The sequence below is a fragment of the Pituophis catenifer genome, unplaced genomic scaffold (assembly GCF_029215685.1).
Source record: "Pituophis catenifer annectens isolate HBS135680 unplaced genomic scaffold, rPitCat1.0.hap2 SCAF_2, whole genome shotgun sequence".
NCBI lineage: Eukaryota > Metazoa > Chordata > Lepidosauria > Squamata > Colubridae > Pituophis > Pituophis catenifer.
In genome coordinates, this window is record NW_027256882.1 from 174,799,665 (window position 1) to 174,826,222 (window position 26,558).

Here is a 26,558-nt window from a genome sequence, read left to right on the forward strand (position 1 = left end):
AAGTGTTAAAAAAAAAAAAAGTTGGCCATGCCCACCGTCCCCCACCAAGCCACACCCACAGAACCGGTAGTAACAAATTTTACATTTCACCATTGACAGAAACCCTACCTTCCCTTACTTCAGACTGGGGCATGGAGAATTCTCATATCTGAGTATGAACAGCAGCAAGGTGTAATACCCTCATGGGCTTAAATTGAACATACAAAGATATGATGATGAAGTTATTGAATTTCCTGATAGCCACCAAGTCAGGTTATTTTAAAACAGATGAATTTGATGAGAACAACAGATGTGCCATGATGGTTTTCAAAAACCATAGCCAAATGGAACTTCCATAAATTCGTGAAAAACAAAAGAAAGGGCCTACAGCTGAGACTTCTGAAAGTTACTATTTCAATACCTCAGGAGGGAAGCAGGTTGCGGAAGGCTGTTCTATCAAGTATTGTACAAGTCACTGGCAAGAATCAGCCAAGTGCTTATGACAGTTATACAATCATAGGGCATATTATTCACAGCCTATTACTTTAAAAAATGGAGGGTTTGTTTAGCTGTAACAACTATAGATCCCTGATCATTGTCACTGGACTATACTATTACTTTCTCAATCAATTCCAAATGGTAGCCAGCACCTTAACAATGACAAAAGAGGATATTGTAGGTCAGGTTTGAACTGTGAGGTCTTTGGTGCTCTCTGAGCCTCGGTTGTTGTTGTTTTTTGCACACATTTTATTGCCAAACTAAGTAACATCATCAGTAATAACTCTATTGATGTTACCTAGATTAGTAATGAAACATATGCAAGAAAACAACCCAGCTCAGAGAGCACCAAGGACCCCACACCTCAATACTGCATAGCTGAAATTATATTGGACTGCTGCCTAAAATTTCTGATGCCTTCCAGCATCAGAAATATGCATGAAAAATGCTTTGTAACACTTGGATGAAACTCAGGTTGATAACTGAATGAAGTTCAAACAACATGCTAGATTTAAATATTCTGCCCGATTGATTTTTTTAAATTTATCACTTAGGGAAATCTTTCTCAATCAGAATTTCAGCATGAAAAAAGGAAAAGAAAAAAAAAGCTGGATCCCTCTCTCTCATTGTCATTTATTGAGAGACACAAAGCCCCTGCTTGGCATAATCAGGGCCTTTTTTCAGGTGCCAATCACAGTGCAGGGAGAGATTTTCTGAGAATATCATTACTGTAGGGGAGCAAATGAGTTATTTCTGTACTTTTTTCATTTATCTTCTTTTGGAGTAAATGTAGTACTGTTAGGAGACTTGTTTAAAATCTCTGTAATCATATACAGGTAGTCCTCGACTTACAACCACAACTGAGCCCAAAATTTATGTTGCTAAGTGAGAAATTTGTTAAGTAGGTTTGCTCTATTTTACGACTTTTCTTGCCACATTTGTTAAATGAATCACCACAGTTCTTAAATTAGTAACCTGGTTGTTAAGTGAATCTTGGTTTCCCCATTGACTTTGCTTGTCAGGTGGTCACAAAAGGGGATCACATGACCCCAGGACACTGCAAGTGTCATAAATGCAAGTCAGTTGCTTAGCATCCAAATAGCAATAGCACTTAGACTTATATACCGCTTCATAGTGCTTTACAGCCCTCTCTAAGCCGTTTACAGAGTCAGCATATTGCCCCCAACAATCTGGGCCCTCATTTTACCCACCTTGGAAGGATGGAAGGCTGATGGAAGGCTGGAACCGTGAGCCAGTGAGATTCGATCTGCTGAACTGCAGCTAGCAGTCAGCTGAAGTAGCCAGCAGTACTGCACTCTAACCACTGCGCCACCTCGGCACTTAAATGTTAAATGTTAATCACGTGACCATGGGGATGCTGCAAAGTGTGAAAAATGGTCATAAGTCACGTTTTTCAGTTCTGTTGTAACTTTGAATGGTCACTAAATGAACTGTTGTAAATCGAGGACTAGTGTAATCAGGGCTTGTGACTTCTTGAGGGATGGTGTTGCAATTGCATGCCTAAGAGAAATACAGTAATGGATAACTGCAATAACCGGACTCTAATTAATGCAAAATAAGAGAAACAAAACAAATACAAGGGATGCCTAATTTCAACAAAAAATCAGAATTGTAATTGTTCTGGCGCTGAAACCCTTGGCTATAACTTTTCACCTCATTTTGTCACTACGTGGACGGCCCATCAATGAACCTAGCACTTGGGTTCCAGCTTCAGTAATAGCTGTGAACTTAATTCAAATGTATGGGTGGCAATGCTAGAAACTCAGATTTTATTCCTAAAGTATGGCTATTTTGTATCTGCATGCATTTTGCTAATACAGTAGCAAAACAATCTTTGAGAGTCCTCCCTGAATCAAATTAAGGTGAGAATTCAACTGGTGGTTGGGAACCCTTCTTGCTTCCTCAGAATCATTTAGCTCTGCTTAGCTGTTTCTCTAGCTCCACGCTTCCACCCAAAAGCTTGCTTAATTGCAGCCTCTGTCCCTTAACAGGGGTGAGCATGACATCATGACACTGCAGGCAAAGAGCTGGGGACAAAAACACATCAAGTTATCTGTGTTGGAACAGTAAGACAGTTCCTCAGTTGAGATCAGCATCAAAGCATCCCTCCAGGCATGGCCTATTTTTGGCTACAACTCTTGTCCTTTCCTCCTCTCCATTTGCTATTGCAGGAGAATGACCCTACCGTCAGGTCGTAGCCCTCTTCTGAGTGATCCAGGAGAACGTTGCAAATAACACGTTCTAGATAAATATTAGCTCCCACCAAGGTCAGCAAAATGAGCCTGGAGATAAAAGGGGGGAAATAAAAGGTCATTATGAGAAAGTGTAGAATATATTTCATAGTCTACATGTCCATGGTTTACATTCACAGAAGAATGGATTCTTACGGTTTTTGCACAATGACACATTTGGACAATTGCAGCTTCCTTTTGAAAGGAAGCTAATTTTTAGTCCCGATATACCCTGTTTCCCCCAAAATAAGATATCCCCTGATAATAAGCCCAATCGGGCTTTTGAGTGCATGGCAATAAGGCCAAGTGCTTTTTTCAGGGTTCAAAAAAATATAAGGTAGGGTCTTTTTTTACCAAGCTTTGACTAGACTGACTGAGGGTGCTACCTCATTGGCAAAAAGTGAGATGCGAACTTTGGGACAGAAGAGAATTTACATGTGCTAACTGCTGAAAACATGAATAACACTATATAAATAATAACTGCAACATTTTAAATAAACACAACTTGTCCCTATTTCCCATTTGTTGCAGATACCCCGCTATTTCCTCATCTGCTGTCATCCACAAAAAGTGTAAAAAAACTGAATCTTCAGTTTCATTTGTATGATACTTGTATGCAGAAATGTCCAGTCTTACACAGGCTGTCCTCAATTTATGACAGATTTTCCATTTGCTAAGGAAAGTGGTTGTGAGTTGCACCCACTTTTATGACCTTTTTTGCCACACAGTCCCACAGTCATTAAGCAAATCCAACTTTGCTTGTCAGAAGTCGGCTGGGAAGATTGCAAATGGTGATCGTATGACCTCCACTGATATATGCTGGTTGCCAAGTGCCCAAATTTTAATCACGTGACCATGGGGAACCAGTCATAAATCAGTTCTTTCAGTGCCATTGTAATTTTGAACAGTTGTTAAACAAATGGTTGTAAATTGAAGACTACCCGTACTAAATTTTCACTTATCGCTGTCTGGTGATCTGACTGCTGAACAATTGTGGGGAAGGCAAGCAGTGGAACTGCCTTACACTGAGCTAGATCTTTGGTCTTATTGCCAACCTTAACTGACAGTGGCTTTCCAAACTTCCAGAAGCAGTTAAGTCCTAGTAATACCTGGAACTCCTTGGAATTAAAACTAGGGATGTTTAGCATATAAAATAAGATATAGTTCCTCTTTCACAGTCTTACCAATTCTACCAGAAAAAGAACAGCATATTATGTGACCAAATTACTTGGGTTGATTATGTCAAAGGCTATTTGATTTATTGAAAATGTTTAGATAACTGCCCATCTTAGGCAACATAACTCTGGGCAGCTCACAAATGACAATAGTAGAAACAATGAAAACATCTTGTACCACTTCTTGTTGCACCAAGAAATACACTTACGGATACCTTCAAGGAAAGCTTGAACCCTCCTCCTGCATTCATGTGATCCACTCCTTTTGAGTGGACTAGATAGAGCATTAAACAATCAAGGGCATTTTATGTGTCTGTTCTGTTTTTTTTTCTCACCGAGCTCTTGCAGTTCGCTGGCTAGAGGTCAGCAGCAGGGCAGTAACACCGCTCAAGAGATGGAAGAAGATGGAATAGAGCGCATTGGATTCTCCCACTACAAAGCGGTGCAGGAAGGCCACCCGATTGAAGATCTCTGCAAAGGCCATTCGTTGCTCGATGGCCGAATTCTGCAGTTCTTGGAAGGCCTGGTGTATGCCTGCAGAAGGGAGAGGAAGGACAAGAAGCCATTGCCCTCCCAGACAATCTGGGCCACTTTGGGCCACTTAATACTGGTGCATGACCATAATAAAAATTGATTATTTGGGCCACTTATAGACACTGCCATGAATTTGTTGTCTGTCTTTCACACACTGATTGAAAGCATAAAGTACATATAGACGAAGGGCTGCCAGTTTCTCCTAACCCGATGCCCTTCTAGGATGTCTAGTTCCTGTGTTGTGGTCCACAAGCAGCCTGCAGACCTGGCTGTGGAGTCAGACAGTGAGGAGGCTGAGGAAGAACATGGGCCAGTCCTGGAGGCTGGGGAAGGCTCGGATGAGGGCTCTGCGTCAGAGGCAGAGATGGGGCCAGGGCCATCTGGGAGTAATGTGCGGACTCCGGAACCTCCAGAGGCTGACAGTAGAGAGGCAGAGGAACAGGAGGAGCCTGTTCCTCGTGCACGTATGAGAAGAGCTGCCAGAAGGCAAGAGCAGCTACAGCAAAGAGGACGACTTGGGAGTAGGGCCAAGAGATGATTGGCCCCTCCCATAAGACCAGCAATGGCTCTTGGGCTCTTTATTGGAAAACAACGTTGATAGATTGATTCCTTCTCTTGCTGCATTTATTTCTTGTCAGCATCTTCTGCTTCTGAACTTTTGCCAAGAAAAGCCTTTGGCAGGTTACCTAATTAGACCAAGATTGGTGATAAGGCTGAAGAATTGTGTTATGAAGAATTTGTTTTGATTTGGTTTGGACTACGCTGAGTTAATTCTCAGCTGTTCTATTAAAGTCTGTTTGTTTCAAACTGTTTGCGTCTGATAATACCTACTTGGCCCTGGGTAACAACATCCTGTTTCCGTAATGCCTTAAGTAAGATGCTGGCTCTCAGGAGAAGGGACCAAAAGACAGGGTTTTTCTGTTGTGGCTCCGACACTTTGGAAAACCTTACCTTCAAAGGTGCACCTCGCCCTCACATTACTGACCTTACGTAAGGCTCTGAAAGCTATTTTACACATGGTCACAGGGCCAGCCTTCGTTCTTCCTTTATACTGTATGGTTTTTGTATACTGGGAGTGGTGATGATGGATTTCATGGAATTTGTACTCCAAGAGTAGGAATCTTTGGATGGCAAGAAACTTCTTATATTGATTCAAGCCGGTAGTCAGAACTTGCGACTTGTGGTAGCTGTTCAGGATTTCAAGGAAGAGTGTTTCCTATCATAGATGGTGGGGAGGGCAAGGAAGAATCTGGAATCTCCTATACAGAAAGACTATTTCTATCATTGAACAAGGCCCCTTGTATAGTTGAGGTTCATTGTCTGTAATACCTAATTCTCTCACACAGTTTTGCAACCTTATCATATTCTTTCTCCCCATCCATTGTGCATTATATGCGTACATGGAAGAATTAGATCAGGCAAGGTCAACAGCAAAAAGCTCAAATCAGACAGGTCTGTTACAATAATAATGCCCAGCTATCAACCGTTCTATCTATCTAAGCCTAGGCACCAGGGTAGAAATCAGGAGACTAAGTTCTTAGTCCTGCCTTAGGCACGAAAGCCAGAGTGTTTGGGCCAGATACTCTCTCAACAATTGTCATTGTTAAACAATGAGATCACATGATATTGCAATTTACAACCTTGTATTTGAGCAGTGGAAATCCCAATTCTAAGGACTACCGATAATCAGTATGAAACAAGTACTAAGCTATCAAGTTCCTGGGGATAGAAAGCTTTGCACACATGGATTTATAAATCCCTTCATAACTAGTTTGTGCCTTTCTTTGCAATGTTTTTGGATAGCATAAACCAGGCAAAGAAATAAGTAGCTTGGGAAACTTTTTCCTGTATGAAATGATTTTTTACACATATGTATCTGAAATAATACATTTCTAAATGTATCATATCCCAAACATGTCCATTCTGACAGATTTACTAGAGTCAAGATCTGCCCTGCAACATTTTGAGAAGTGCAAAATCAAAAAGGTCATTGATTTGCAATCCACTAATTAGCCCAGCTGGTCTGATGGATCAAGTCTGGCTTGCATTCAGATTCCCAAAATTACCAGTTTCTTAAGTTGCAAAGCATAGGTTGCAAGCAATTGAGCAGCTTTTTTTTTTAAAAAAGGCACTACAGCACTTTTTTAAAAAAAAGCTGAATAAGGGTATCAAAATTTGCTTCTCTAAACATATTTTTATGAGCTTGAAAGTGGTGTCAGAATTTTTTTTTGAGTCAATATACTAATGCCGTAGTGTACTCCAGTACTTTTAAGAATTGAAACTCCTGCCATACAATATAACACCAGAAGTTTCTGCAAATTAACACAGATGGGTGTATCTGTAGGGATAACTCTAGAATAGAATAGAATAGAATAGAATAGAATAGAATAGAATAGAATAGAATAGAATAGAATAGAATAGAATAGAATAGAATAGAATAGAATAGAACAGAACAGAACAGAACAGAACAGAATAGGTCAGGCAGGAAACCCTATACCAGTGTTTCTCAACCTTGGAAGCTTGAAGATGGGTGGACTTCAACTCCCAGAAACCCCCAGCCAGCGCTGCTGGCTGGGGGATTCTGGGAGTTGAAGTCCACCCATCTTCAAGCTACGAAGGTTGAGAAATACTGTCCTATACCATTTCAGACAAATGGTTGTCCAATCTTTTCTTAAAACTTCCAGTGTTGGAGAATTCACAACTTCTGCAGGCAGGTTGTTCCACTGATAGCATATCTAGCTATCAGTGCAAACTCCTAAAAGGAATAATAACGCAGCTTTGTTCTCAGGTCACCTTGGGAGGAGTCACGGAGCGTCTGCCATAGCAGCTCCCCATCGCGCAGGATCTGCTCCTGAGAGCGCAAAGTGGCATTTTGGATCCGAGCAGTCTCTTCTGCAAGCTGGTTGGTAGATTCCAACTGATGGGCCACCGTTTCTGAAGAGGAGATCAGCCTGGTAGACATAGATAAATAAGGAAGTAATTCACTGTAGTCCAAGGCAAGCCATCCACCATATTTCAAAAAGTGCTCCTACCTGAAAGGGTTCTTATTGACTTGCCTATCCAGAAGTCTGTTTTGGCATTTCAGTGGCAACATGGCACTGGCATGAGATCAGAAAGGCCTGACTGTGGAAACATTGCAACGTGCACTAACCACATTCAATGCTTTCACAATCACAGAGATAAGCAGGTGACTATTTATCAGGAGTCAAGCCTAATAGGAGTCAAGCCAGCTCCCTTTCCTCCTGTAATGAAGGTCAACTGCATTGACAACTGTATCCCCATTACAATCTTTCCTCTAGCAGTGTCTGTGTGTTTTTTCTTGCTTCCCAATTATGTTCTTGAAAACCGACAGAGGCTTATGTGGAAGAGGAGAAGCGTTTATCCATTACTCAAATCTGAATCTTGCATGTTATGCAAAAGGGAAATATTGAAAATTGGATCAGAACCTCAGAAGTACCCATTGGCATGTTTACCTCTTAAAAAGAAAAAAAGGCTAAAGGGGGTTGCATTTTTTAAAAAATATCTGCAATGGAAATAAGGATTACATTTAACTTTTTCCATACTGTAAAATGAAGGTGGTATTTGTATCTGCTCATGGATTATAGTTTATAAATCCTAATATTGTACTAGGGTTTATAAGCTATAAGTATTGGAGTGGAAACCTGTGATCTTCCAAATGTTTCTGTCCTGATCCCAGCATTACTATCCACTGGGCTGATGGAAGCTGTGGCCTGCTATATAATGACATCCAGCCATCTAGGTCTGTTGCCTCTGTTCCATGTACACTTATCCTTTCCTCAATTATCTAAGCCTGAATTGAGGTGTTAATTTCTTCTCCAGATTGTCACTGCCAATTCTAATTACATACAAAGGCAGGAACCATAAAGTGCCAATTTCACTGTGCCCCTCCCCACTTCAGGTCACAGATTGCTAATTACGCCCCAAGTAAAAAGCCAAATTATAGCCTTGCTCACTGAGCTTTTCCCCTCTTTACACAGAGACATTTTCTCTGTTTTCACCAAGTATCAGCTAGATAAAGAATGATGCTAGTGGATCTGATGGGGCGTGCTTCTCACATTAGATAATCTGTCCTTCAGAAAATAGCCTATAACCGGAAAACACTGGAATGACATTGCCATTTGAGGGCTCGTTCACTTCTTCTCCCCATGTACTGTAGATGTGGGGCATTACACTGAGTACTGCCAGTTCTGATGGTTGGAATGAAATTCTGAAGGTTCTACAGACCTGGCAGGGAGAGAGAGTTATCAAGTAAATTACTCAGGTCTGCTGACTTCCAGTTGTTTAACTCTTTCTTCCCACAGCAAGATAAAAGCTTGTAATTTGAACAGTGACATGTCCTTAACTAGTAATGAAAAATGAAAACAAAAGACAAATCCACAGTGCAATTCAAGGGACAAAGAACACTGTTTAATCATTTCCTTTCTAAGTACAGTAGTCACTGCCTGTAGATTGCAAAAAAAGGGGAAGAAGGATGCTCTATTACTGAACAGGTATTTCTTGCAAGCTTAACTCTCTTCTTCTTCAGATAATACTATGGGCGTCCCTCTGAGAAAGAACAGCTCCAAAGATGTTTTCTCCTCTTTGCTCCTTTCCAGGAAAAAAAACAAAAACAAAAACCCTGCACCCAAGGACTAAATGACTGCAGAAAAAAACAGCAAGAACATTTGAATGTTATTCTAAAAAGGTACTTCAGAGCACTTGAGGACACAAATGCTGCACCTGTAACTTTTTAAAGCAGCTGCATCATTTACATAGTATCCACAGAGCAGCTACACAATATGTCACTTAAAGATTATTTATCTATTTGCCCATAATTTTAAACCTTCCCAGCCTAACCGACAGGCATACCAACAAGAGTATCTCATCAATTAAAAATTGTTTTTAAGGTAATACCAATATCAGAAATCTATTTAAAAATATGCAAAAGGTTGCTTTCAGTTAATTTCTTCTATTTTCATTAAGGCACGCAAAGCAATTTAAAATCCTAAAACAAACCACTGTTGGCATAGTTTGCCCATGGTTAAGATTTCCTGTATTTTAACAAACAGTTTTCTATTAGAAAGAAATATCTTAATCTTTAACCTCCAACTAGCAAAAGAAGAATTATTGTCAAATTTCCTCTGTGTTGGTAGATTATTTATACATAGAATAATAAGGTTGGAAGGGACCTTGGAGGTCTTCTAGTCCAGTCCCCTGCTCAAGCAGGAGAACCTATATAATATATATATATATATTAATTTGATTTATGTGCCGCCCTTCTCCGGAGACTCAGGGCGACTTACAATGTGCTAAGCAATAGCCTTCATCCTTTTGTATATTTATTCAAAGTCAGCTTATTGCCCCCACAACTGGGTCCTCAATTTACCTACCTTAGAAGGATGGAAGGCTGAGTCAACCTTGAGCCTGGCGAGATTCGACCCTGCAGTAATTGCAGGCAGCTGGTCTTAATAACAGGGTGCTTTAGACCACTGTACTACCAAGGCTCTATATTTCAGATAAGTGATTGTCTAGTCTCTTCTTAAAAACCTCCAGAGATTTCTGGATTCAAGAGTAACACCTAGGACAGTGATGGCGAATCTTTTCGGCACCGGGTGCCTAAACCTAAACATGCGTGTATGCATGTGCATGCGTGCATGCCGAAGCACTGGAAACCCGAAAACCAGCTGGCCGGCACTCGCATGCCTGTTTTTTGGCCATTTTTGGCCATCTTTCAGGCCATTTTCAGGTGCTCCGGCACCCCTGAAAACCAGCTGGGTGGCATGCATGCACATGCCGGAAACCAGAAGAGCAGCTGGACGACGGCACGCATGCCCACAGAGAGGGCGCGTGCCATAGGCTCGCCATCACAGACCTAGGAGATTGGCGATTCTAAAGGATCCTTGATAAAGCTTGTTGTTACCCCATTAGCCTGTTTCTAGATAAAGCAATTTTTACCCTTGGGATAGGCAACCTGCAGCCTTGCAGCTATTTATGCTCTAGGCCTAACTTCAAAAGTTTCAATGAGTATAAATTCAGATCTCCAACAAAAGGGATGTCTTCCTCTCTAGCAGCCTGTAGGGCAAGAAGCTCAAGGGAGAGAAAAAGAAGGGATGCGCCTATCCACTTTTAGTACCCAACCACTAGCTTCATCCCCATGCAACTTCCCCACCCCAGCAGTTTATCCCCCAAGGGAATTCAGCTTTCAATATAAAATAACCCACAACATAAGGAGCCCTCCTTTTTCTGACCTGTGCACAGTATCTTGGGCCTGCTGCTGCCAAGCCTCATTGTGAAGAAAATAACAGATGGCATGAGCATGAGTGAAAAACTCAGTGTACACGCCAAAAGCCACTGGATCCATGTGCTGTGTGCAGTCACGGATAGAGCTACCAATTTCACAGGGTGGGAACTTCCTCCCAGACCTGTCAAGGAAAAGACAAAAACTTAGTTGTTGGGGAGAAACTATACAGCCAAAGGGGGGGGGGGAAGGGGGGAATTATCTTCTATGAAAAGGTGGCTTGCCTGGCTATACAACAGAAGACCCCTGCCCACTCTTTTCCCGAGTTCTCAAGGGAAGTAGCATAGCAGTGGCAGCTTGTGGCATTCTGTAAATCAGAATGTTTATTAATAGAACTGCATAAAGCTTAATTAAACATCACTTTTAGCTGAAATCTTTGATTCCTGATTTAGCATCAGATTACTGAACCGAAATGCACTCGGTTAGCTTCCTCCAGCCACAGCTGAAGTGTTCTGAAGCTTGATCTCACTGCTGTTGATCAATACAACAACAGTTGGATGACCCCAGAAGTTATTTGCATTTGATTCCTGGCTCAAGAGTAAGATAGAATGTATTGGCCTTAGAACAGCATTAGGCAACCACAAAGTCTGTGTAACTTGTTAGGCACTGTCACCATTATAATTGAAGGAAGCTCGATAACTGCAATGGCTGGGAGCAGTGGCAGGATAAGGGACCAGAAATAAGGAGACCAAATTTCACACCAGTATAGTTTTCTGTTGGCCCAAGAATGGGCAGAAAGCACTTCAAATTGGGGATAGAGAGAGGTCCTATACCAGAGGTCTTCAAACTTGGCTGCTTTAAGACTTGTGGACTTCAACACAACTTGTGGAGTTGAAGTCCACAAATCTTAAAGCGGCCAAGTTTGAAGACCTCTGCCCTATACTTTGACTCTGTTCTTCACCCCTTCTGATTCTATTTTCCCTGAGCACATAAGAAATGGTGACAAAATTACCTCAGTAAAATGTCTTGTCTATCATTGCTCTGCAGCATACTACCCAGAGCTGTACCCAGCTCTAAGATGCTTAATAAAGAGAGCAGCTACAATAGGTGAAAGCCAACCTGTCTGTCCCTTTGCAGTTAAAAGGACAAGAATACTGAGAAGTGGGTAGGATTTTAACTTTGCTTCCTCCTCCACCCGGTGATTAAACCCAGATTGTAGACTCCTTCAGTTTAGAAACTTGACTCACCGTTGTAGGTGGCAATGAGCAAATGCCAGTGCAATACGGCTTTGTTGCTCTTCGTTCAACTCCTTGCACCCACCATCCAATTGTCTCAAGGCCTCCATCCAACAAGGTCCATATCGTGGGTGTCGGGCTAACTCCTGAACCCATTGCAGGTGGCTCCTGCCTTGAGACAGAAGCCCAGGATCTGGAGAATATAAATCACAAGCAACGAAGCAGAAGAAAAACAGCAACAGGCTGCCTGGATGGTACCACATGATAGTAACCACTACAGCAAAGCAATCAGTGAGATAAACTAGTCAAAATTAGTTGAAGCTGCTGATGGAAGTTTGGGTGGGTATCCTTCCAGGGTGGAGCACCTGAGAGGGAAGGAAATGAAAGCTTTCAAATGATCATAGGAATTTGTCTAAAGGATGTGTGTTTGGCTTTACTCCTAATCACACCATAGGACTTGTTTTGCATTTGGTTCTACTATGTAGCAGAACAGCCATAACATAGTCAAGTTTTTTTTCCTCACCTGTATTCACCATTCTAGTTTCTAATCACTTATATGGGATATCCAGTTGTGGTTTAATCAATAACTGCTGTGCAAGCAGTTAACAGTAAAAGCTGTATGGCCTGGACTAGAGTTATGTTACACTATACTCTTTACAATATAGTACAACATATTTAACTACAGTATTATTATCAAGTATTTATAATATAGATTGCTCAGAGATACAGGGAAGGTTGCTAGTATTTTTCCTATTTTTATGTTTTTTTAAAAATAGTGACATGGAGAGGATGGATTGATTTAGAATCAAAATTTCTATTCACTTAACATTTATTTAAATAATAAACTACAGTGGTTAAGTCAAACTCACTACATTATCAAATGAATAAAGCAATCATGGTAGGTTAATGAAATACTTTGTGGATATGCGTTATGTGAACACAGCCAAAATGGTTTGTTAACCAAGGATTATGCTTTAGCTTATGCTAATGGAACCAACAGAATATAAAAATAGCTAACGATAGGTGGAAACAGAAAAGTGTTAAATATTTCTCACTGGTAGATAAGTAATGGAAGTTTTTGTTTCTAAAATGAATGTACAAATCTTTCTGGAAGTATCTCAGCTGCAAGTTGTTTTTTTAATCATATTAATTTGGTAGTGATGATATTTGAATTCTTCTTGAACACACGTGCCAGAGCCAAATGAGTAATTTCTTTCCCTTGTTTTCAATATTGTTCCAAGAATATTTTTTCTTGCTCAGTCTTTTACTCTTAATTCTAAAAATATGTAAAGGGCATATTTTTTTAAACTTAAGGCCATCTTCTAGAACAGTGATGGTGAACCTTTTTTCCCTTGGGTGCCAAAAGCGCGTGCGTGCCGATACCTATAATGCAATGCTCCCCTGCAGGCCCCGCCCCCCGTGCATGCACACATGACCTTCCGCACTCCCCCTCCCCCCCGCACATGCACGCACAACCCCCCGCACTCCCGTACACGGCCCGTTTTGGTGCTAGCAGGCCTCCCTGAAGCCTCCTGGAACAAAAAACGGGGTGCGGGGGGTGCCGCAACTCCCCCACCCCCGCACATGCAGTGCAACCCCTCCACCCCCGCACATGTGCATGTGGCAGATGCCCTAAAATCAGCTGGCTGGCAGGAGGCGCATGGGCATAGGCGGTGGAGCTGACCTGGGTAGTCAGCTTGTATGCCCACAGATGGCTCCGCATGCCATCTGTGGCACGCATGCCATAGGTTCGCCATCATGGTTCTAGAATTTGGTACTGTATATCTTTTATTGAAGTAAAAATGATCACACATGCCTTGCCTAGCGGTTTTCCAGCTGTGTCCTGAGGAACCCTAAGAGTTCCATGAAATTAAGGGTTATAAAAGCCACTTTTCTATCACTAGAGCTTTGCCTCTTGATCAGGGTTTCAAAGAGTTTCTTTTTTAAATAAGGAATGTTTCAGAGTCTGAAAAAATTTGAAAAACCCTGGACAATACTACCTGATCTATTTCTTACTGGTTCCCTAATTCTAGTGATATTTGCTGCCATCTAGTGAATACACTTTTTCAAAAATCCCCTTTTCTTAAATGAATTAAAACGAGAGAAAAAAAGAACAAACACCTAAAAATGGAATATGCATATGCACCAAGACAAATTCCTTGTGTGTCCAATCACACTTGGCCAATAAAGAATTCTATTCTATTCTATTCTATTCTATTCTATTCTATTCTATTCTATTCTATTCTATTCTAAATTTTCTATTCTACTCTACTCTATTTCTATTCTACATCCATCTTAAGAGTGTAAATCCGTCAGCCAGATTTTCTTCCAAGAGCCTATACAGAAGATCCAGTTATTCATGGATTTGTATGAGGCATGCATATCAAAGTCACATATTGTATGTTTTTAACGTATCTGTATGCTCTATGTTTGCAAGCATTTTTATTTCAGCTTTCTTTCCCTGAAATGATATCATCCAGCTATTTGTCCTACAACCCTCATCTCAGCCACTGTGGTCATAATTATGTTGGATGTGAATTTTAGCCCCCATATCAAGAAATCAGGGAAAGCAGCTACATTTTATTTGTAGCTTCTAAATATTATAGGGATTAGGCCTGATTCACAGAACATTCAAGTATATTTAACTATGATTTATTTAATAAACCACAATTTGGCTAATCTAAAATGCTAACTAATGATTTGCTGGGTTTACACAATATATGCCAAGAGAAAATAACTGTATCATAATCTTGAACCATGATCTACAAATCAATGGATCAATACCAGATGTTATTACATCAAAGGCAGGTTGAACAATTGGATCATATAGCCTGACTCTTAAACAAAACTTAAAAATACTTTTGGTAACCTCATTACAATAATGTTCTAGGACAGGTGTGATATGCAGTTTCTTCTCTAAAATCTTTACACAGTACATAATAAACATTCTTGTAAAATGTAAATGTAATAATGCAATTGACTCTGGTTCATGTAATTCATACCTTGAACAATTAGTGTTGTTAACTAACTTCTCCATTAGGGTAAAACACTGAACCAAGGTAAGCAAAATGTTCTTTATATACACAAGTGAGATTGAACACATAGCCAATATTATATTGTATTGTGTAAACTAGAACCTAGATCATTTACTAAATGTGACTTACACAAAGTATGTTAGAGTTTGCTGAATATAATTGGTTACAATCATATCTCTCACATGCTATGTTTACAAACCATGAGTTTAATAACTCAAAATCTATTATGGTTCAGATATGTGAACCAGATTTAATATAAGCATGTTTGCACACAAACCTAATTTGAATTAATTTACATCAGGTGTTCTCCCTTTCCAGTTGTTACTATACTACTATTGGAATGCTCCCTTTCCAGTTACTATACTATTGGAATGTTGCAGGTTATAAGTACTTAACATCAATTTGTGTTGGACATCTTTCATGATTTCATTTAACAGTAAAATCTGTTTGGAGGGAAAACACCTGCAAATTGCAATTAATATTTGTCGAAGTTAATGAAAGATAATGCAAAAAGGCTAAGATTACTGTATGGCGCTTGATAAATCTGGTTAAGCAAGTTTTTCTTCCATTTCAAAAAGCTACAAAACTAGATTGGTCAACCAACAGGTTAGAGATGCACTTGTACTACCAGAAATAATAGCTTCCAAGTGCCTACAACTTGCGTTAATTAAAAAAAAAAGGAGCAGTTTCCTCCCATCTGTTACTTCAATAGACCTTACAACGTGTTCGGAATTATAATTGTAGATTATAGAAAAATATTTTATCGGCCACGAAGTTGGGACTAATAAAAAAAAATTGAAAAATACTTTAAAACTGCCCTTCTAAAAAACTTGCAATTCGTGCCTGGTACTTCCAAAGCTATCGTTTAATCTTAAATAACTTGGTAAGTTTTTTATTTAAATGAAATCGAATTCCTGGCGTCTTCCTAAACATGTGGATAAAATGTTTAGCACCAACAGGATGAGTGGACTGACTCTGTTTTCTTCAAAGGTTTATTTATTTATTTTTTTGGCAGACTTTCAGCTCTTCGCACACAGCCTGGAGGGGGGTCGTGGGGTGATTTCTTGATCTCACCAGCAGAACGAACGTTCGAGACAGCTTCGCGCGCTCACGCTGCGGAGGAAAGAACATTCCCCACGCGCTCCGAACCACGCCTGCGCACTACAAAGGAGTGAGCGCGAGGGCGAGAAGACAACCCTCCACCGCTAGAGGGCGTCAGCGGGTAACCCGGTCTGTTTGGAAACAAGTCTTTCTCGTTTCTTCCTTTCTCAAGCTTTCGCGAGAATTCCGCCGAGCGGCCGCGAAGTTATGCGAGAAGAGGGGGAAAAATCCTAATTTTCGAGGGGGTTCCCCGAGACGCCTATACCCGGCCTAGCCCACGTCGCTTTCTTTGAACCTCCCCAAAGCAAAACGCCTGCGAAATCTCGCTACAAGTTAAACGAGCAATACACTTCCGCAAGCCGTCACTAGCTCTCGCGAGATTTAGCCTCGCCGCCCCGCCTCCCCCAACGATTGTCTCAGGCACGCAAGTCTCGGCATTTCGTAGGTGCTCTACGAAGTCTCGCGGGAATTTTCTCTAGATGCTAAATTTCCTTTCTCTCTTGCCCCTTCAGTGGAAGGCTGATGAAACTTTCAGGATTTAGCCAGGTTGAGCCGCGGACAGTTTCTCACATGATATAATTTATCCAAAACTCAAATTTCTGCAATAAGCAGAAATAAAAAGATACCCGGAAAACACCATGACTGAAACTCTCGCATTGTTCCGTTGATTCTCGCGAGAAACTATCTGAATCTTGGTTCTCGCGGTACTCATCACGAGGAAGAGTAACTAATTGGATTGTTCATTCCGAGCGTGGAACTCCGGCGCGTGACTACAATGGCCCTTCCAATATTCTGCCTGTGGAAAAAAGCTCCCCGGAGATGAACGCCATTGCAGGGGCTCGCGCCGTTCTCTTCTGGTTTGTTCTTCTCGCGGGAAGTGGCTGCCTGAGACAACGTCTCGCGAGATTTTCGTTTCCTCATGACTTGCCTCCTTCCCTCCCAGCTCCTCCACTTCTCGTCTGATCTTCCCTCAATTATCGCGTCTCTTCTTCGCTCCCCTACCAGGTGGTGAGTTCTCGCGTGATTTAACTGGGGCTGAGGCTCAGGGACTGCTGTTAAGATGGCGGCGGCGGGAGGCAACGGGGTACGGCATTGACACCCCCTCCATTTCTTTCCCGGAGCAGGTATCTGTGCAAGCCGGACTGGAGGGGCGCGTGGGGCCCGCCAAGACGGGGGACCACTTGAAGCTGTAGCCGAAGGGAAGAGGGAAGCGGGGTGAGAAAAGGGATGTTTGCTGAGGCGGGACAATGGGCCCTGGCTTTCCCCTGGAGATGAAGCGGGGGGGGGGGGTGATTGAAGTCGGGAAGTGGTGGTGGTTTTGCCTTAGGTCATCCTTCGGTTGGGAATTGGTTAGCCATTTGCGAAGTGCTTCGCCTCTGTTCCTTTGGAGGTAGGACTTTCCCCTTCTATCTCACTCGCACATCACCCGCAGAAGGAGGCACGTGAGTCCCGGAGAGGGGTCTTGATAGACTTCGGCCTTTCTCTTCCCCCCCCTCCCCGCCCCACCTCTCCTTTTAGGTATAAACGCGACATACTCGACTAAGGAAGCGAGGCGGCCAACGCGTTAGCCTTTTGAGAACCCAGCCCGCGTACTTCGTTCAGGGTCCCACCTCGACCCAGGCAAATGGGTTAATCATATATTAAATATATATATAGTTGAAGTAATACCATGGATTGAAACCATTGCGCTATTTCGTGTCAGTCTATTGCGGTGGGTTCGTGAAAGATGCGGGTTGGGGGGAGACTGTTGGGAGCTATTCTTACATTAATATACAAAATATATTTGGTATGTATATATAGATATAGATATAACTATGAAGATGAAATATATATATATATATATATATATATATATATATATATATATATATATATATATATATATTTCAACCTTATAGTTTTCTTAAGAGTCTGGTTTCACAGTCCTTAGATGTGTTTCTTGATTCCCTCCCCCCCCCTTGTATTAGCTTTTCTTAAAAGGGTGTAGAATTACGTTCTCTTAGTATTTGGGGGGGGATGTATGTAGTAAAAGGATGCCTTTGTGTATAGGTATACTTTTGTAAGCCTGCTGTGAAATATCTATCTTTGTTCTAAATATGTCTCCAAATTGATTCCAAAGTGATTTTTTACAATCTGATCTTTCCTTCATAATAGATTGTGGTACACTTTGTTTATTCTAAGTAGCAAACTCAAACATTTCTTGGGTAACCCATCATCATAAATTTCTCTGACTTTTTGTAAGGTATGTTAGATAGAGAACTGTGTCTCAAATTGGTTACATATATATGCTTTTCTAACTCTTCAGTTAGAGAAAACCAAAGCTGAACAACTTTTATGCTCTGGTTGTAGCATATTAAAATGAAAAGCAAGGTGGGAAAATGCACCATTAATTTACTGACAGTTTTCTTAGCTAGATATTTTTTGTGTACACAGCTGTTTAATTACTCATTTTTGCTGGGATATTTAAGATAAATTTATTTCTCCAAAGTCTGGCTTTTTAGATTAAAGACAAGAATGGAAAAAGAGTTGATAAACTTAACTTCTTAAAAATGTTACCTTAATATTGTAGAAATAAATATTAATTCTGAAAGCTTGTTTTGGCATTTTTGTTAGGTCTCCATTGTATAAAATCTTGTTGGGTACAAGAAATGATGAAGCAATGTGCTGAGTCTAGCATTTCTTAGTCTGCCCTGTTTGTGTTGGCTAGAAGAATGTTGGATGCTTATTCTGTATTTGATGGTAAACAAAATAATTATATATGAGATGATTGCCATGATTTATGGGCTACTTAGTGAACTCAACAGGACTTGAGAGCCAGTGTTTTGTAGTGGTCAAGGTACTGGATTAGATAGAAGTGGAGAGACCCAGGCTCTACGGCACTCTAACCCATGGAGGTTCACAGTCTCATCTCAGTCTACCTTATAGGATTGTTGTGGGGGGAAATAAGAGGAAGGATTTTAGCTTCTGTACATAAAGGTAAGATGTAAGTGTATTAAATATTTTGATTATATTGTGAAACATTAGAGTTGGCATCTAAAAGGAATTTAATATCTAAGAGGGTAGGTTAAGAAAGACAAATCATTTGTAATATAGTAGCTAGAATGAAAACCTTTTTAGAAAATACATATTCTTTAAACATAATATGCATGAAGCCAGAATTTATATATCTATATTTATTGCAGGCCTTGAATAATCTGACATAAGTGGATTAGACTGACTGAGAAACCAAGAAGTATTACCTTGGTCTGGCTACGGTAAGGCAAAGGTGGCAGAGAAGTGACTTGAATATCAGAACAGGCCAAGTATGGATTGGCTGTGATTCCAGGTTAGTACAGAAATTTCTGTTCGGCAATGCTTATTTTCCTTCAAAACAATGATTCCATGAAATATCCCAAAGTTATTAATTGATTTTCAGGCAATGACTGTTGGTTAAGTGTTTTTGACCCTTACCTGTTTGTGTGCATCTGTCACTGTTTATTTCTTGTGTGTATGTGTGTGGGGAAGGGCAGAGGGGGGAGGGAAAGGGCAGAGGGGGGGAATGGCTTCCTATAGCAAGATGTTTATAACAGATGGACAATTTTCATAATTCCTGACCATTAGGATAGTCTTAGCATCTGAAGTGCTAAGACTATCTGCTGTAAATGATTTTTTCCCCTACATCAGCAAGCTCTGTACAGCGTTAGGGCTTGGATATCTGGGAGACTGTTTGTCTCCAATTGTTTCTTCCTGCCTGGTAAGTTACAACAGAATGGGTACATTCCAGGTCCCCCTCTATTAAGCATTGCCATCTCATGGGACCTAGGAAGTGTGCCTTCTCTGTTATGGCTCCCAGCCTTTGGAACAGCATCCTTCAAGAGATAAGGATGGTGCCCTCTCTCCTGGTGTTTTGGAAAGCTTTTGAAAATCTGGCTTTGGTCCCAGGCCTGAGGTTGATGCTCATTTGTTCAATGGCCCTTCTTTGACTCTCTATTGCATTATTTTAGTCTGGATAGTCTAGTTGATTCAATTCTTTAACTGCTTTTGTTTTCACTAGTTTTCTATGCCATTCAGAGTCCACTAAAGTTGGACAGTCAATACATAATAATTGAGGCTATCATCATATATCAATCTTTACATTTCTAAATTCTGTAGGATACTGGCTAGTATATAAAATTTTTCATTTCTATCTTGGCTATGGTACAAAAACCTTGACTAATACCATTAAGAAATTAGGGTTGTATTTAAATTTCAAATCCTGTATCTCTCATTTAATATTTACAATATTGAGGTGATACTGAATTTTCCCTGCCGCTCCTGTTTGGAAATATTGGGTTATAATTATATTTGATTTTTTTTAAATAAGCTACTTGAAAACAATAGTTGGATTTTTGAAGCTTTGCAGTTGGATTTTCTTGCTCTTTTTATGTAGTTAACCAATCTTATTTCTACTAAACTGATATACATATGCAGAACATTATATCCAACTAATAATGACAATTTGCTTTCCACGCTCCATTTTTCAACAGTTATATGTATTAATCTCCTTATGATACTTAAGACATCTGAGAATCAAGATATTAATAGTTTAAGAAAATAACTGCTTTGTTGAATCAGTTCAGGGCTGATTGTATATTGTGAATAGAGACGAGTCATATGCCAATGGATTGCACCATGTGAAAATCATGTCATTTTTTATATATTTGTTACATTTCCTCACTGATTTTGTTATATATAATAGTTCTTCAGCTGTCTTTCCTGAAATAAACATATTGACTTCATTAAAAGCTATCTTTTGATACTAAATACCATCCTCAAATCATATATTGTAAAATATATTTTGTTACTTTGCAGTAGTAGTCATACTGTATGCTTAAATATTAAAAGTGTTGTGCGTTTCTATATGAATGCTAATAGAGAAGCAAGGATGAAAGTTTAGACAAAGCTACTTTATTTTGTAGTTTATACAGGTGCCCATCTCACATATATGATTGGGCCATGTACAAAGCTAAAAAGATAAAAAATAATGCAAGAAAATCACCAAAACCATAATATTAAAAATAATTCAAATATATAAAAAGAATAAGAACCATTAAAAGCTATTTTAAAAAGTCATGATCTGCGGGAGAGCTCAGTTTCTATAGCAATACAGCCACTATCCATGCTCCATACCCATGTTGCTGGCCAGATGGCAGAGCCATCGTTTTTTGGCCCTTCCAGAAGGCCAGCAAGGTCAAGGGGGCAAACTCTTCTCGGGTGGAATGATCTTCCAAAGGTGGGTGCCACAGGAGAAAAGGTTCTCTTCCTGGGTCCTGTCAGATGACATTTTTGTCATGGACTAGGACCCACAACATACTCCTCTTGCTGGACCAATGTGACAGATTGATGTGATTGGACAGACAGTATCTCAAAATAGTAGTAAATTTCTGACCTCATGATAAAAGTATGATACAAATCAGACTTCTAAGTTCATAACTCAATTTTAGGTACCTTATGAAGTACAATATATATATTCATCAAAGAAGATACAGAATATTACTATTTTACTAAATGGAACATTTTTATAATTTTGTATCTTATCAGCAATCATGGGGCTAAAATTAGAACAAATTATGGCTATTGGATAATGTATCATTTTCAGAAAAAATTGCAAAGCCCCAATTTATCAAACTGAAGAGAGACAATAGTATAAAAACTAATTACTCTAACATAATATGTATGTTTTTTTTTCAGCATTTTATTCTCGTGCATAAAAGTAACAGTATCTATGTCCAGCCTTGAGGTACTCCTCATTTGAAGTGTATGAATAGGAGCTCATAATAAAAACCCTGCTCTTGCTTTGAAAGAACAAATATAATAACCTAAATTTCTGACCTGTAGCTATCAGTTCACTTAGGGCTACACACTGCATCATTTAACTTGCTGGTGTTTGTCAATTTCACCCTAGGATATGTTCAGTGGGTATAATACTATTCAAGAGTGTTTAGAAATGGTTTATTTGATCACCTGTAAGCATTAAAACAAATAAACCTATAGTGATGTCTGGCATTCAGTTTTGTATCTTGAATAATAAATTTATTAAAATGAATAGATATTTCACCACTGCAAAACAGTAACGCCTTCTGTCTCAATTTTACTCCTGTAACTAAAAAGAAAAAAGTTTTCCTTTCTGCTTATCTAACAGATGTGTAATCTGTATAGGCTCCTAATAACTGCTTACAAATCTTGAATATTTTGCCTCATACTTTTCATGCAATGTATTTGTCATATTTCAAGCTAGAAATAGGCTACATGGTGGGATACTTTATCCTGTGTTCCCAAAATAGCATGCTAACTTCCCTGAGTTCCCATCTATATTACAATGGCATTTTCTAAAAATTTCAAAGCTTAATGCTTCTTTCTTGCTTCCTATTACAAAATATTTTAATAATAGAAATAATATCCAGTGCAGGAAGCAGCATTTCTACTGTAAATATAAATATTGGCCTTTCTGTAATTTCAGTGAGGAAATTAATTTGGCTTTTGTATATTTAATGAATCCTGCATTCAAGTAAACTACATAAATGGTTATTTGGCTTGTAAATATCACTGTCAGAGGCAATCCTTACTCTGAGACTTTTAATTTGATGTGTCATAACAGTAGAGTTGCTAAAACCTGATATACTTGTTGACCAGCTTAACACATTTGGTTGTCTGAGTGACTTGCAAACTCACAAACAAATGTTCAGAGTGAGAAGATTAGCTCAGACAACTCTTTGAAGTACCCTTGTAATAAGTTCACCATTTTCCATTGTTTTGATATGATTAAATATAAATCTTCATTTATAGAAAAAAATTCAAAATCATTTGAAGCATGTAATAACATCTAGCCACTCAGAATTAACATTGCTGTTATGCTATCCTGTACAGTCATATTCAAACAGCTTGAGATTGATTTCAAAGATAATTTGTCTTTCTGTTTTGTGTGTTCCTCCAAGCATAGAAGAGTTAGGTATTTGTATTGCAATTGTATTTGCATCAAGAATCTGATGTTTGGTAGTGGTTTGATCTCTTACCTTTCAGGAATTATAATTCCACAGTAATTCTAACCTTTTGAATTAAAAAAAAGAGAGAATTAGAGATTCATCTAATTGGAACAGTGTTATTTAAAAACTCAGTTGTAGATTAATAGAGTAATCATTTTTCAAACACAGTCTGTTCTGAAAGTCCACGTGGTTTCCATAGTTCTCCTAAAAGAACACAGAAACCCCTAGAAGACAGTTTGTCTGTTTATCCATTAGTTAGTTACTCAATGTGTTTTAGGCTGCACTTGTGGGGCAGTACTAATACTCTGAAAACCTAGTTAGTCCTCAGCATAGTTGAATGTACTGCCAAGTCTTTTGCAATGTATTTAGTTTCTATTTAGGGATTCCTTGGAAGGAAGAACAAATCTAAAAAGTAACTACTGAAAATAGACATCTTTGAAATGGCAAGAGCTTTTTAATATTATAATTATATAGAATTTAAAGAATCCACAATTTGAATACACATCAGTTTGTTTGTTTGTTTGTTTGTTTGTTTGTTTGAATGAATGAATGAATAAGCAAGCTGCTTATGTTAAACATTTATACTTCTGGATGCTTCATACGATTGGACTATGTTCATGAAGAATAGTGTAGCACATGGTAAATAAATTTAGCCTCTTAGTGTTCTGCTCTGAAATCTTTATAACTCTTGCTACTATTTGCTTGCTTCTGTAACTGAGCTACTACAGTGAAGATGTTAAAGTGCTGGAAGCATACTTGTCTATCTTGCAGTTGTGACTTGGTGCCTGTCAAACAATATTTATGGGGATTTGATGTGTCATGTTGCAAAAATGAAATTTAAACACCAAATAGTTATAGTGACTAAGCAGGTCACTTCATATGTGCCTGAGAGAAAATCTGACAAGACACACTGGTCTTTTGGGATTTCCAGTGTTGGTGCTGTATCCTTATCTGACTAGCTTTGACCCTTCAAGGATGAATGTGTGCTTTTGTTTTATTTTTCATTTAGATAGATAAATGTTAAAATATAATGAAGAAAAAACTTGGAGTTTATTTCTCTTGAGCTATAAGGAGGCAATGGATGTATTCAATTTAATATGAAAGTTTGTATTTTCTCTATTCTTCCTGGAGTTATCCAATTTTATTCATTGATATAATAATATTTTTGCCTAGTTTTTCATCTTCAGTGGGTTTCCAATACTGGGAGAGAAGCCTCCATTACTAAATAGTAAAGTCTTGAAACCATGCCTGTTTGTAGATGAGGAGATGGAATTTGGTGAGCCCAAGGCAATATGTCTTGGTAAAAAAGTGACAGAATAGAATTTTGTTTAAGTTTGGAGATAAGAGCTTCTATTGAATGTACTCAGTCCTAAACTGCCTGATATGATATAATTAAGAGGGATAGATTGTGTATAGCTCCATTAACTATTTATTTTGAATGCAATTTTTTCTGGGCAGATTAAATTTACAATGTTAATTTTCTTTAAGATGTAATGTTATTTCATGAAGACAACTTTGCCTTTGAGCATGTTTGACAGCAATTATCTTTTAATATGCTGATATATACCAAAAACTATGAGTCTTTGCTTTGTCTGTCGTTATTGAATATTGGGTTGGTAATGTATTTTGCCAAAGCTCACAGTAACTGACATGAAAATTTTATTTGACATGAAAATTTAGTTTCTATTAGTTTTGATGGACACTGGCTTCTCAAAATTATTTAAGTCTTAGTATTTGCTTAAAAGAAAAAGTGTGAGATAAAGCCATTAAATGAACTACTTGACTAAACAAGCACCGTCCAACATAGTGAATTGCATCTCAGAACTACAAGTTACATTACTTCTAATCAATATAACTAATGGATTTGTTTTCTGAGAATTATGGGAATTGTAATCTAGCATATCTAGGATATTGCTAGATTGGGCAAATCAGTCTGAACTTTTACAATTACATTTTATATTTCAAACATGGAATGGAAGCCATCTTTTCCAGCATGATACTTTGGTTATGTTGGAGTTCAAGCATGGTGCCTTGAGACCAAGGTTGCTGTAACTTATCTGGAGAGGACTAATTGAGCTGCTGAAAAGCATTAATTTAATATTTCTAGCTTGTTCCAGAGTAATAAATAGCCTGCAGTTTAGAATGTTAATTGGGACAGCTTGGGAAGAGAAGGGTAATTAGATCAAAGTTCACATTAAATATGTTATGACTATCAGATATCAGGTTAATCTGTCTCAGAATTCCTGTTATCAGCAAAAGAGATTACAAATCAACAGAAACTTTTACTAAGTTATATTGAGGTAGATAATAAAACATGTGTTACAGAAACACTCTTTATCTAACCTGGATGCTTCAAATATGAAAAATATCTATTCGCCTCTTAATATAATTTGAGCAGGTTTGTTAGAAACCCACCTGTGAAAATTTTCTGGTGCAAATATATTCTAAGAATCCCTGCAAAGGGGAATCTTCACTATGCAGTTCTTGTAATTAACCTTTTTCGGTATTGTATTGCTAACTGATGAAATTACTTTATCTTTAAAAATTCAAGGGATTTGAATAAAAGGAAATATCCTCATGCATAACTTAATGTATAAAAGAATGGTACTTGGTACATATAATCACTGTTAGAATTTGGGCACACATTTAAAAAAAAAAAATTGAAATGTAATATATTTATACCCTAAAACATTTACCTATTTGTTAAATATAATCTGAATCCTAAAGCAGAGTTTTATGTTGCTTTTCCCAAACCTTTCCTGCCCTCTAGGAGTAATTCTAGCCATTTATCAAAACTATTGGAAGGTAATGTAGCCTTGTTCAGTCCCAGTAACTTCTTTTTAAAAAAATATTCTTGTTTTCAGGAGTGGGTGGGGCTGAAGAGGACGCCTTTGCTTTATGTAATGGAAGTCATACCTCCCCAAAGACTTATACAAATTCATGAGCACGGGGTAATCAGCATTTGGGATGTCTGACTGAATCACAAGGTCAACTAATATATCCTGCTTAACCTGCAGCTTATGTATATCAATCAGCACTTCTTAAATTTTTCTGAAGAGGTACATATGAAATATATAGTGGTCAGCCTTTTACTTACAGGCTGTGGTGAGGCTCTCAGCCCCCTTTTTTGGCATCTTCTAAACTAGATGAATAGTGGAACAGATTTGAGGAGCGGATCAAATAAAATAGGTGTTTTAATTCCAATAGGCTTTAGTTTTTGTTTTTCTTTAAAAAAAAGATCATCTCCCTCCAAAAAGCAACCTAAAATTGCAAACACACACTCTTAACTGTATATCATTGTAATACTTCAGTGGTCCTTAGCAATTGGAATAAATAAATTTTAGGATATACGACTACTGAAATGTGATACTGTATATATTGCAAATTTGCATTTACATTTAAATGCCTGTAACCTGAATAATGATAATAAAAACTTGCTATCACCACTGCAAATTGGATGTTGCTTATTCTGCCTGAATGAGCAAAGAAGATTGGAATCATGAATGACAA

The 26,558-nt window shown here is 38.8% G+C and overlaps 1 protein-coding gene across 1 annotated transcript in view; it reads left to right on the forward strand.

Moving 5' to 3' along the window:
• The first annotated feature begins 17,084 nt into the window (after positions 1–17,084).
• Positions 17,085–26,558, forward strand: part of HUWE1 (HECT, UBA and WWE domain containing E3 ubiquitin protein ligase 1) — a 99,857-nt gene continuing 90,383 nt past the window's right edge. The window contains exons 1-2 of the mRNA XM_070938117.1: positions 17,085–17,171; positions 19,230–19,372. The gene's annotated coding sequence lies outside the window, so the exon portion shown is untranslated. The remainder of the gene's footprint in view (positions 17,172–19,229; positions 19,373–26,558) is intronic.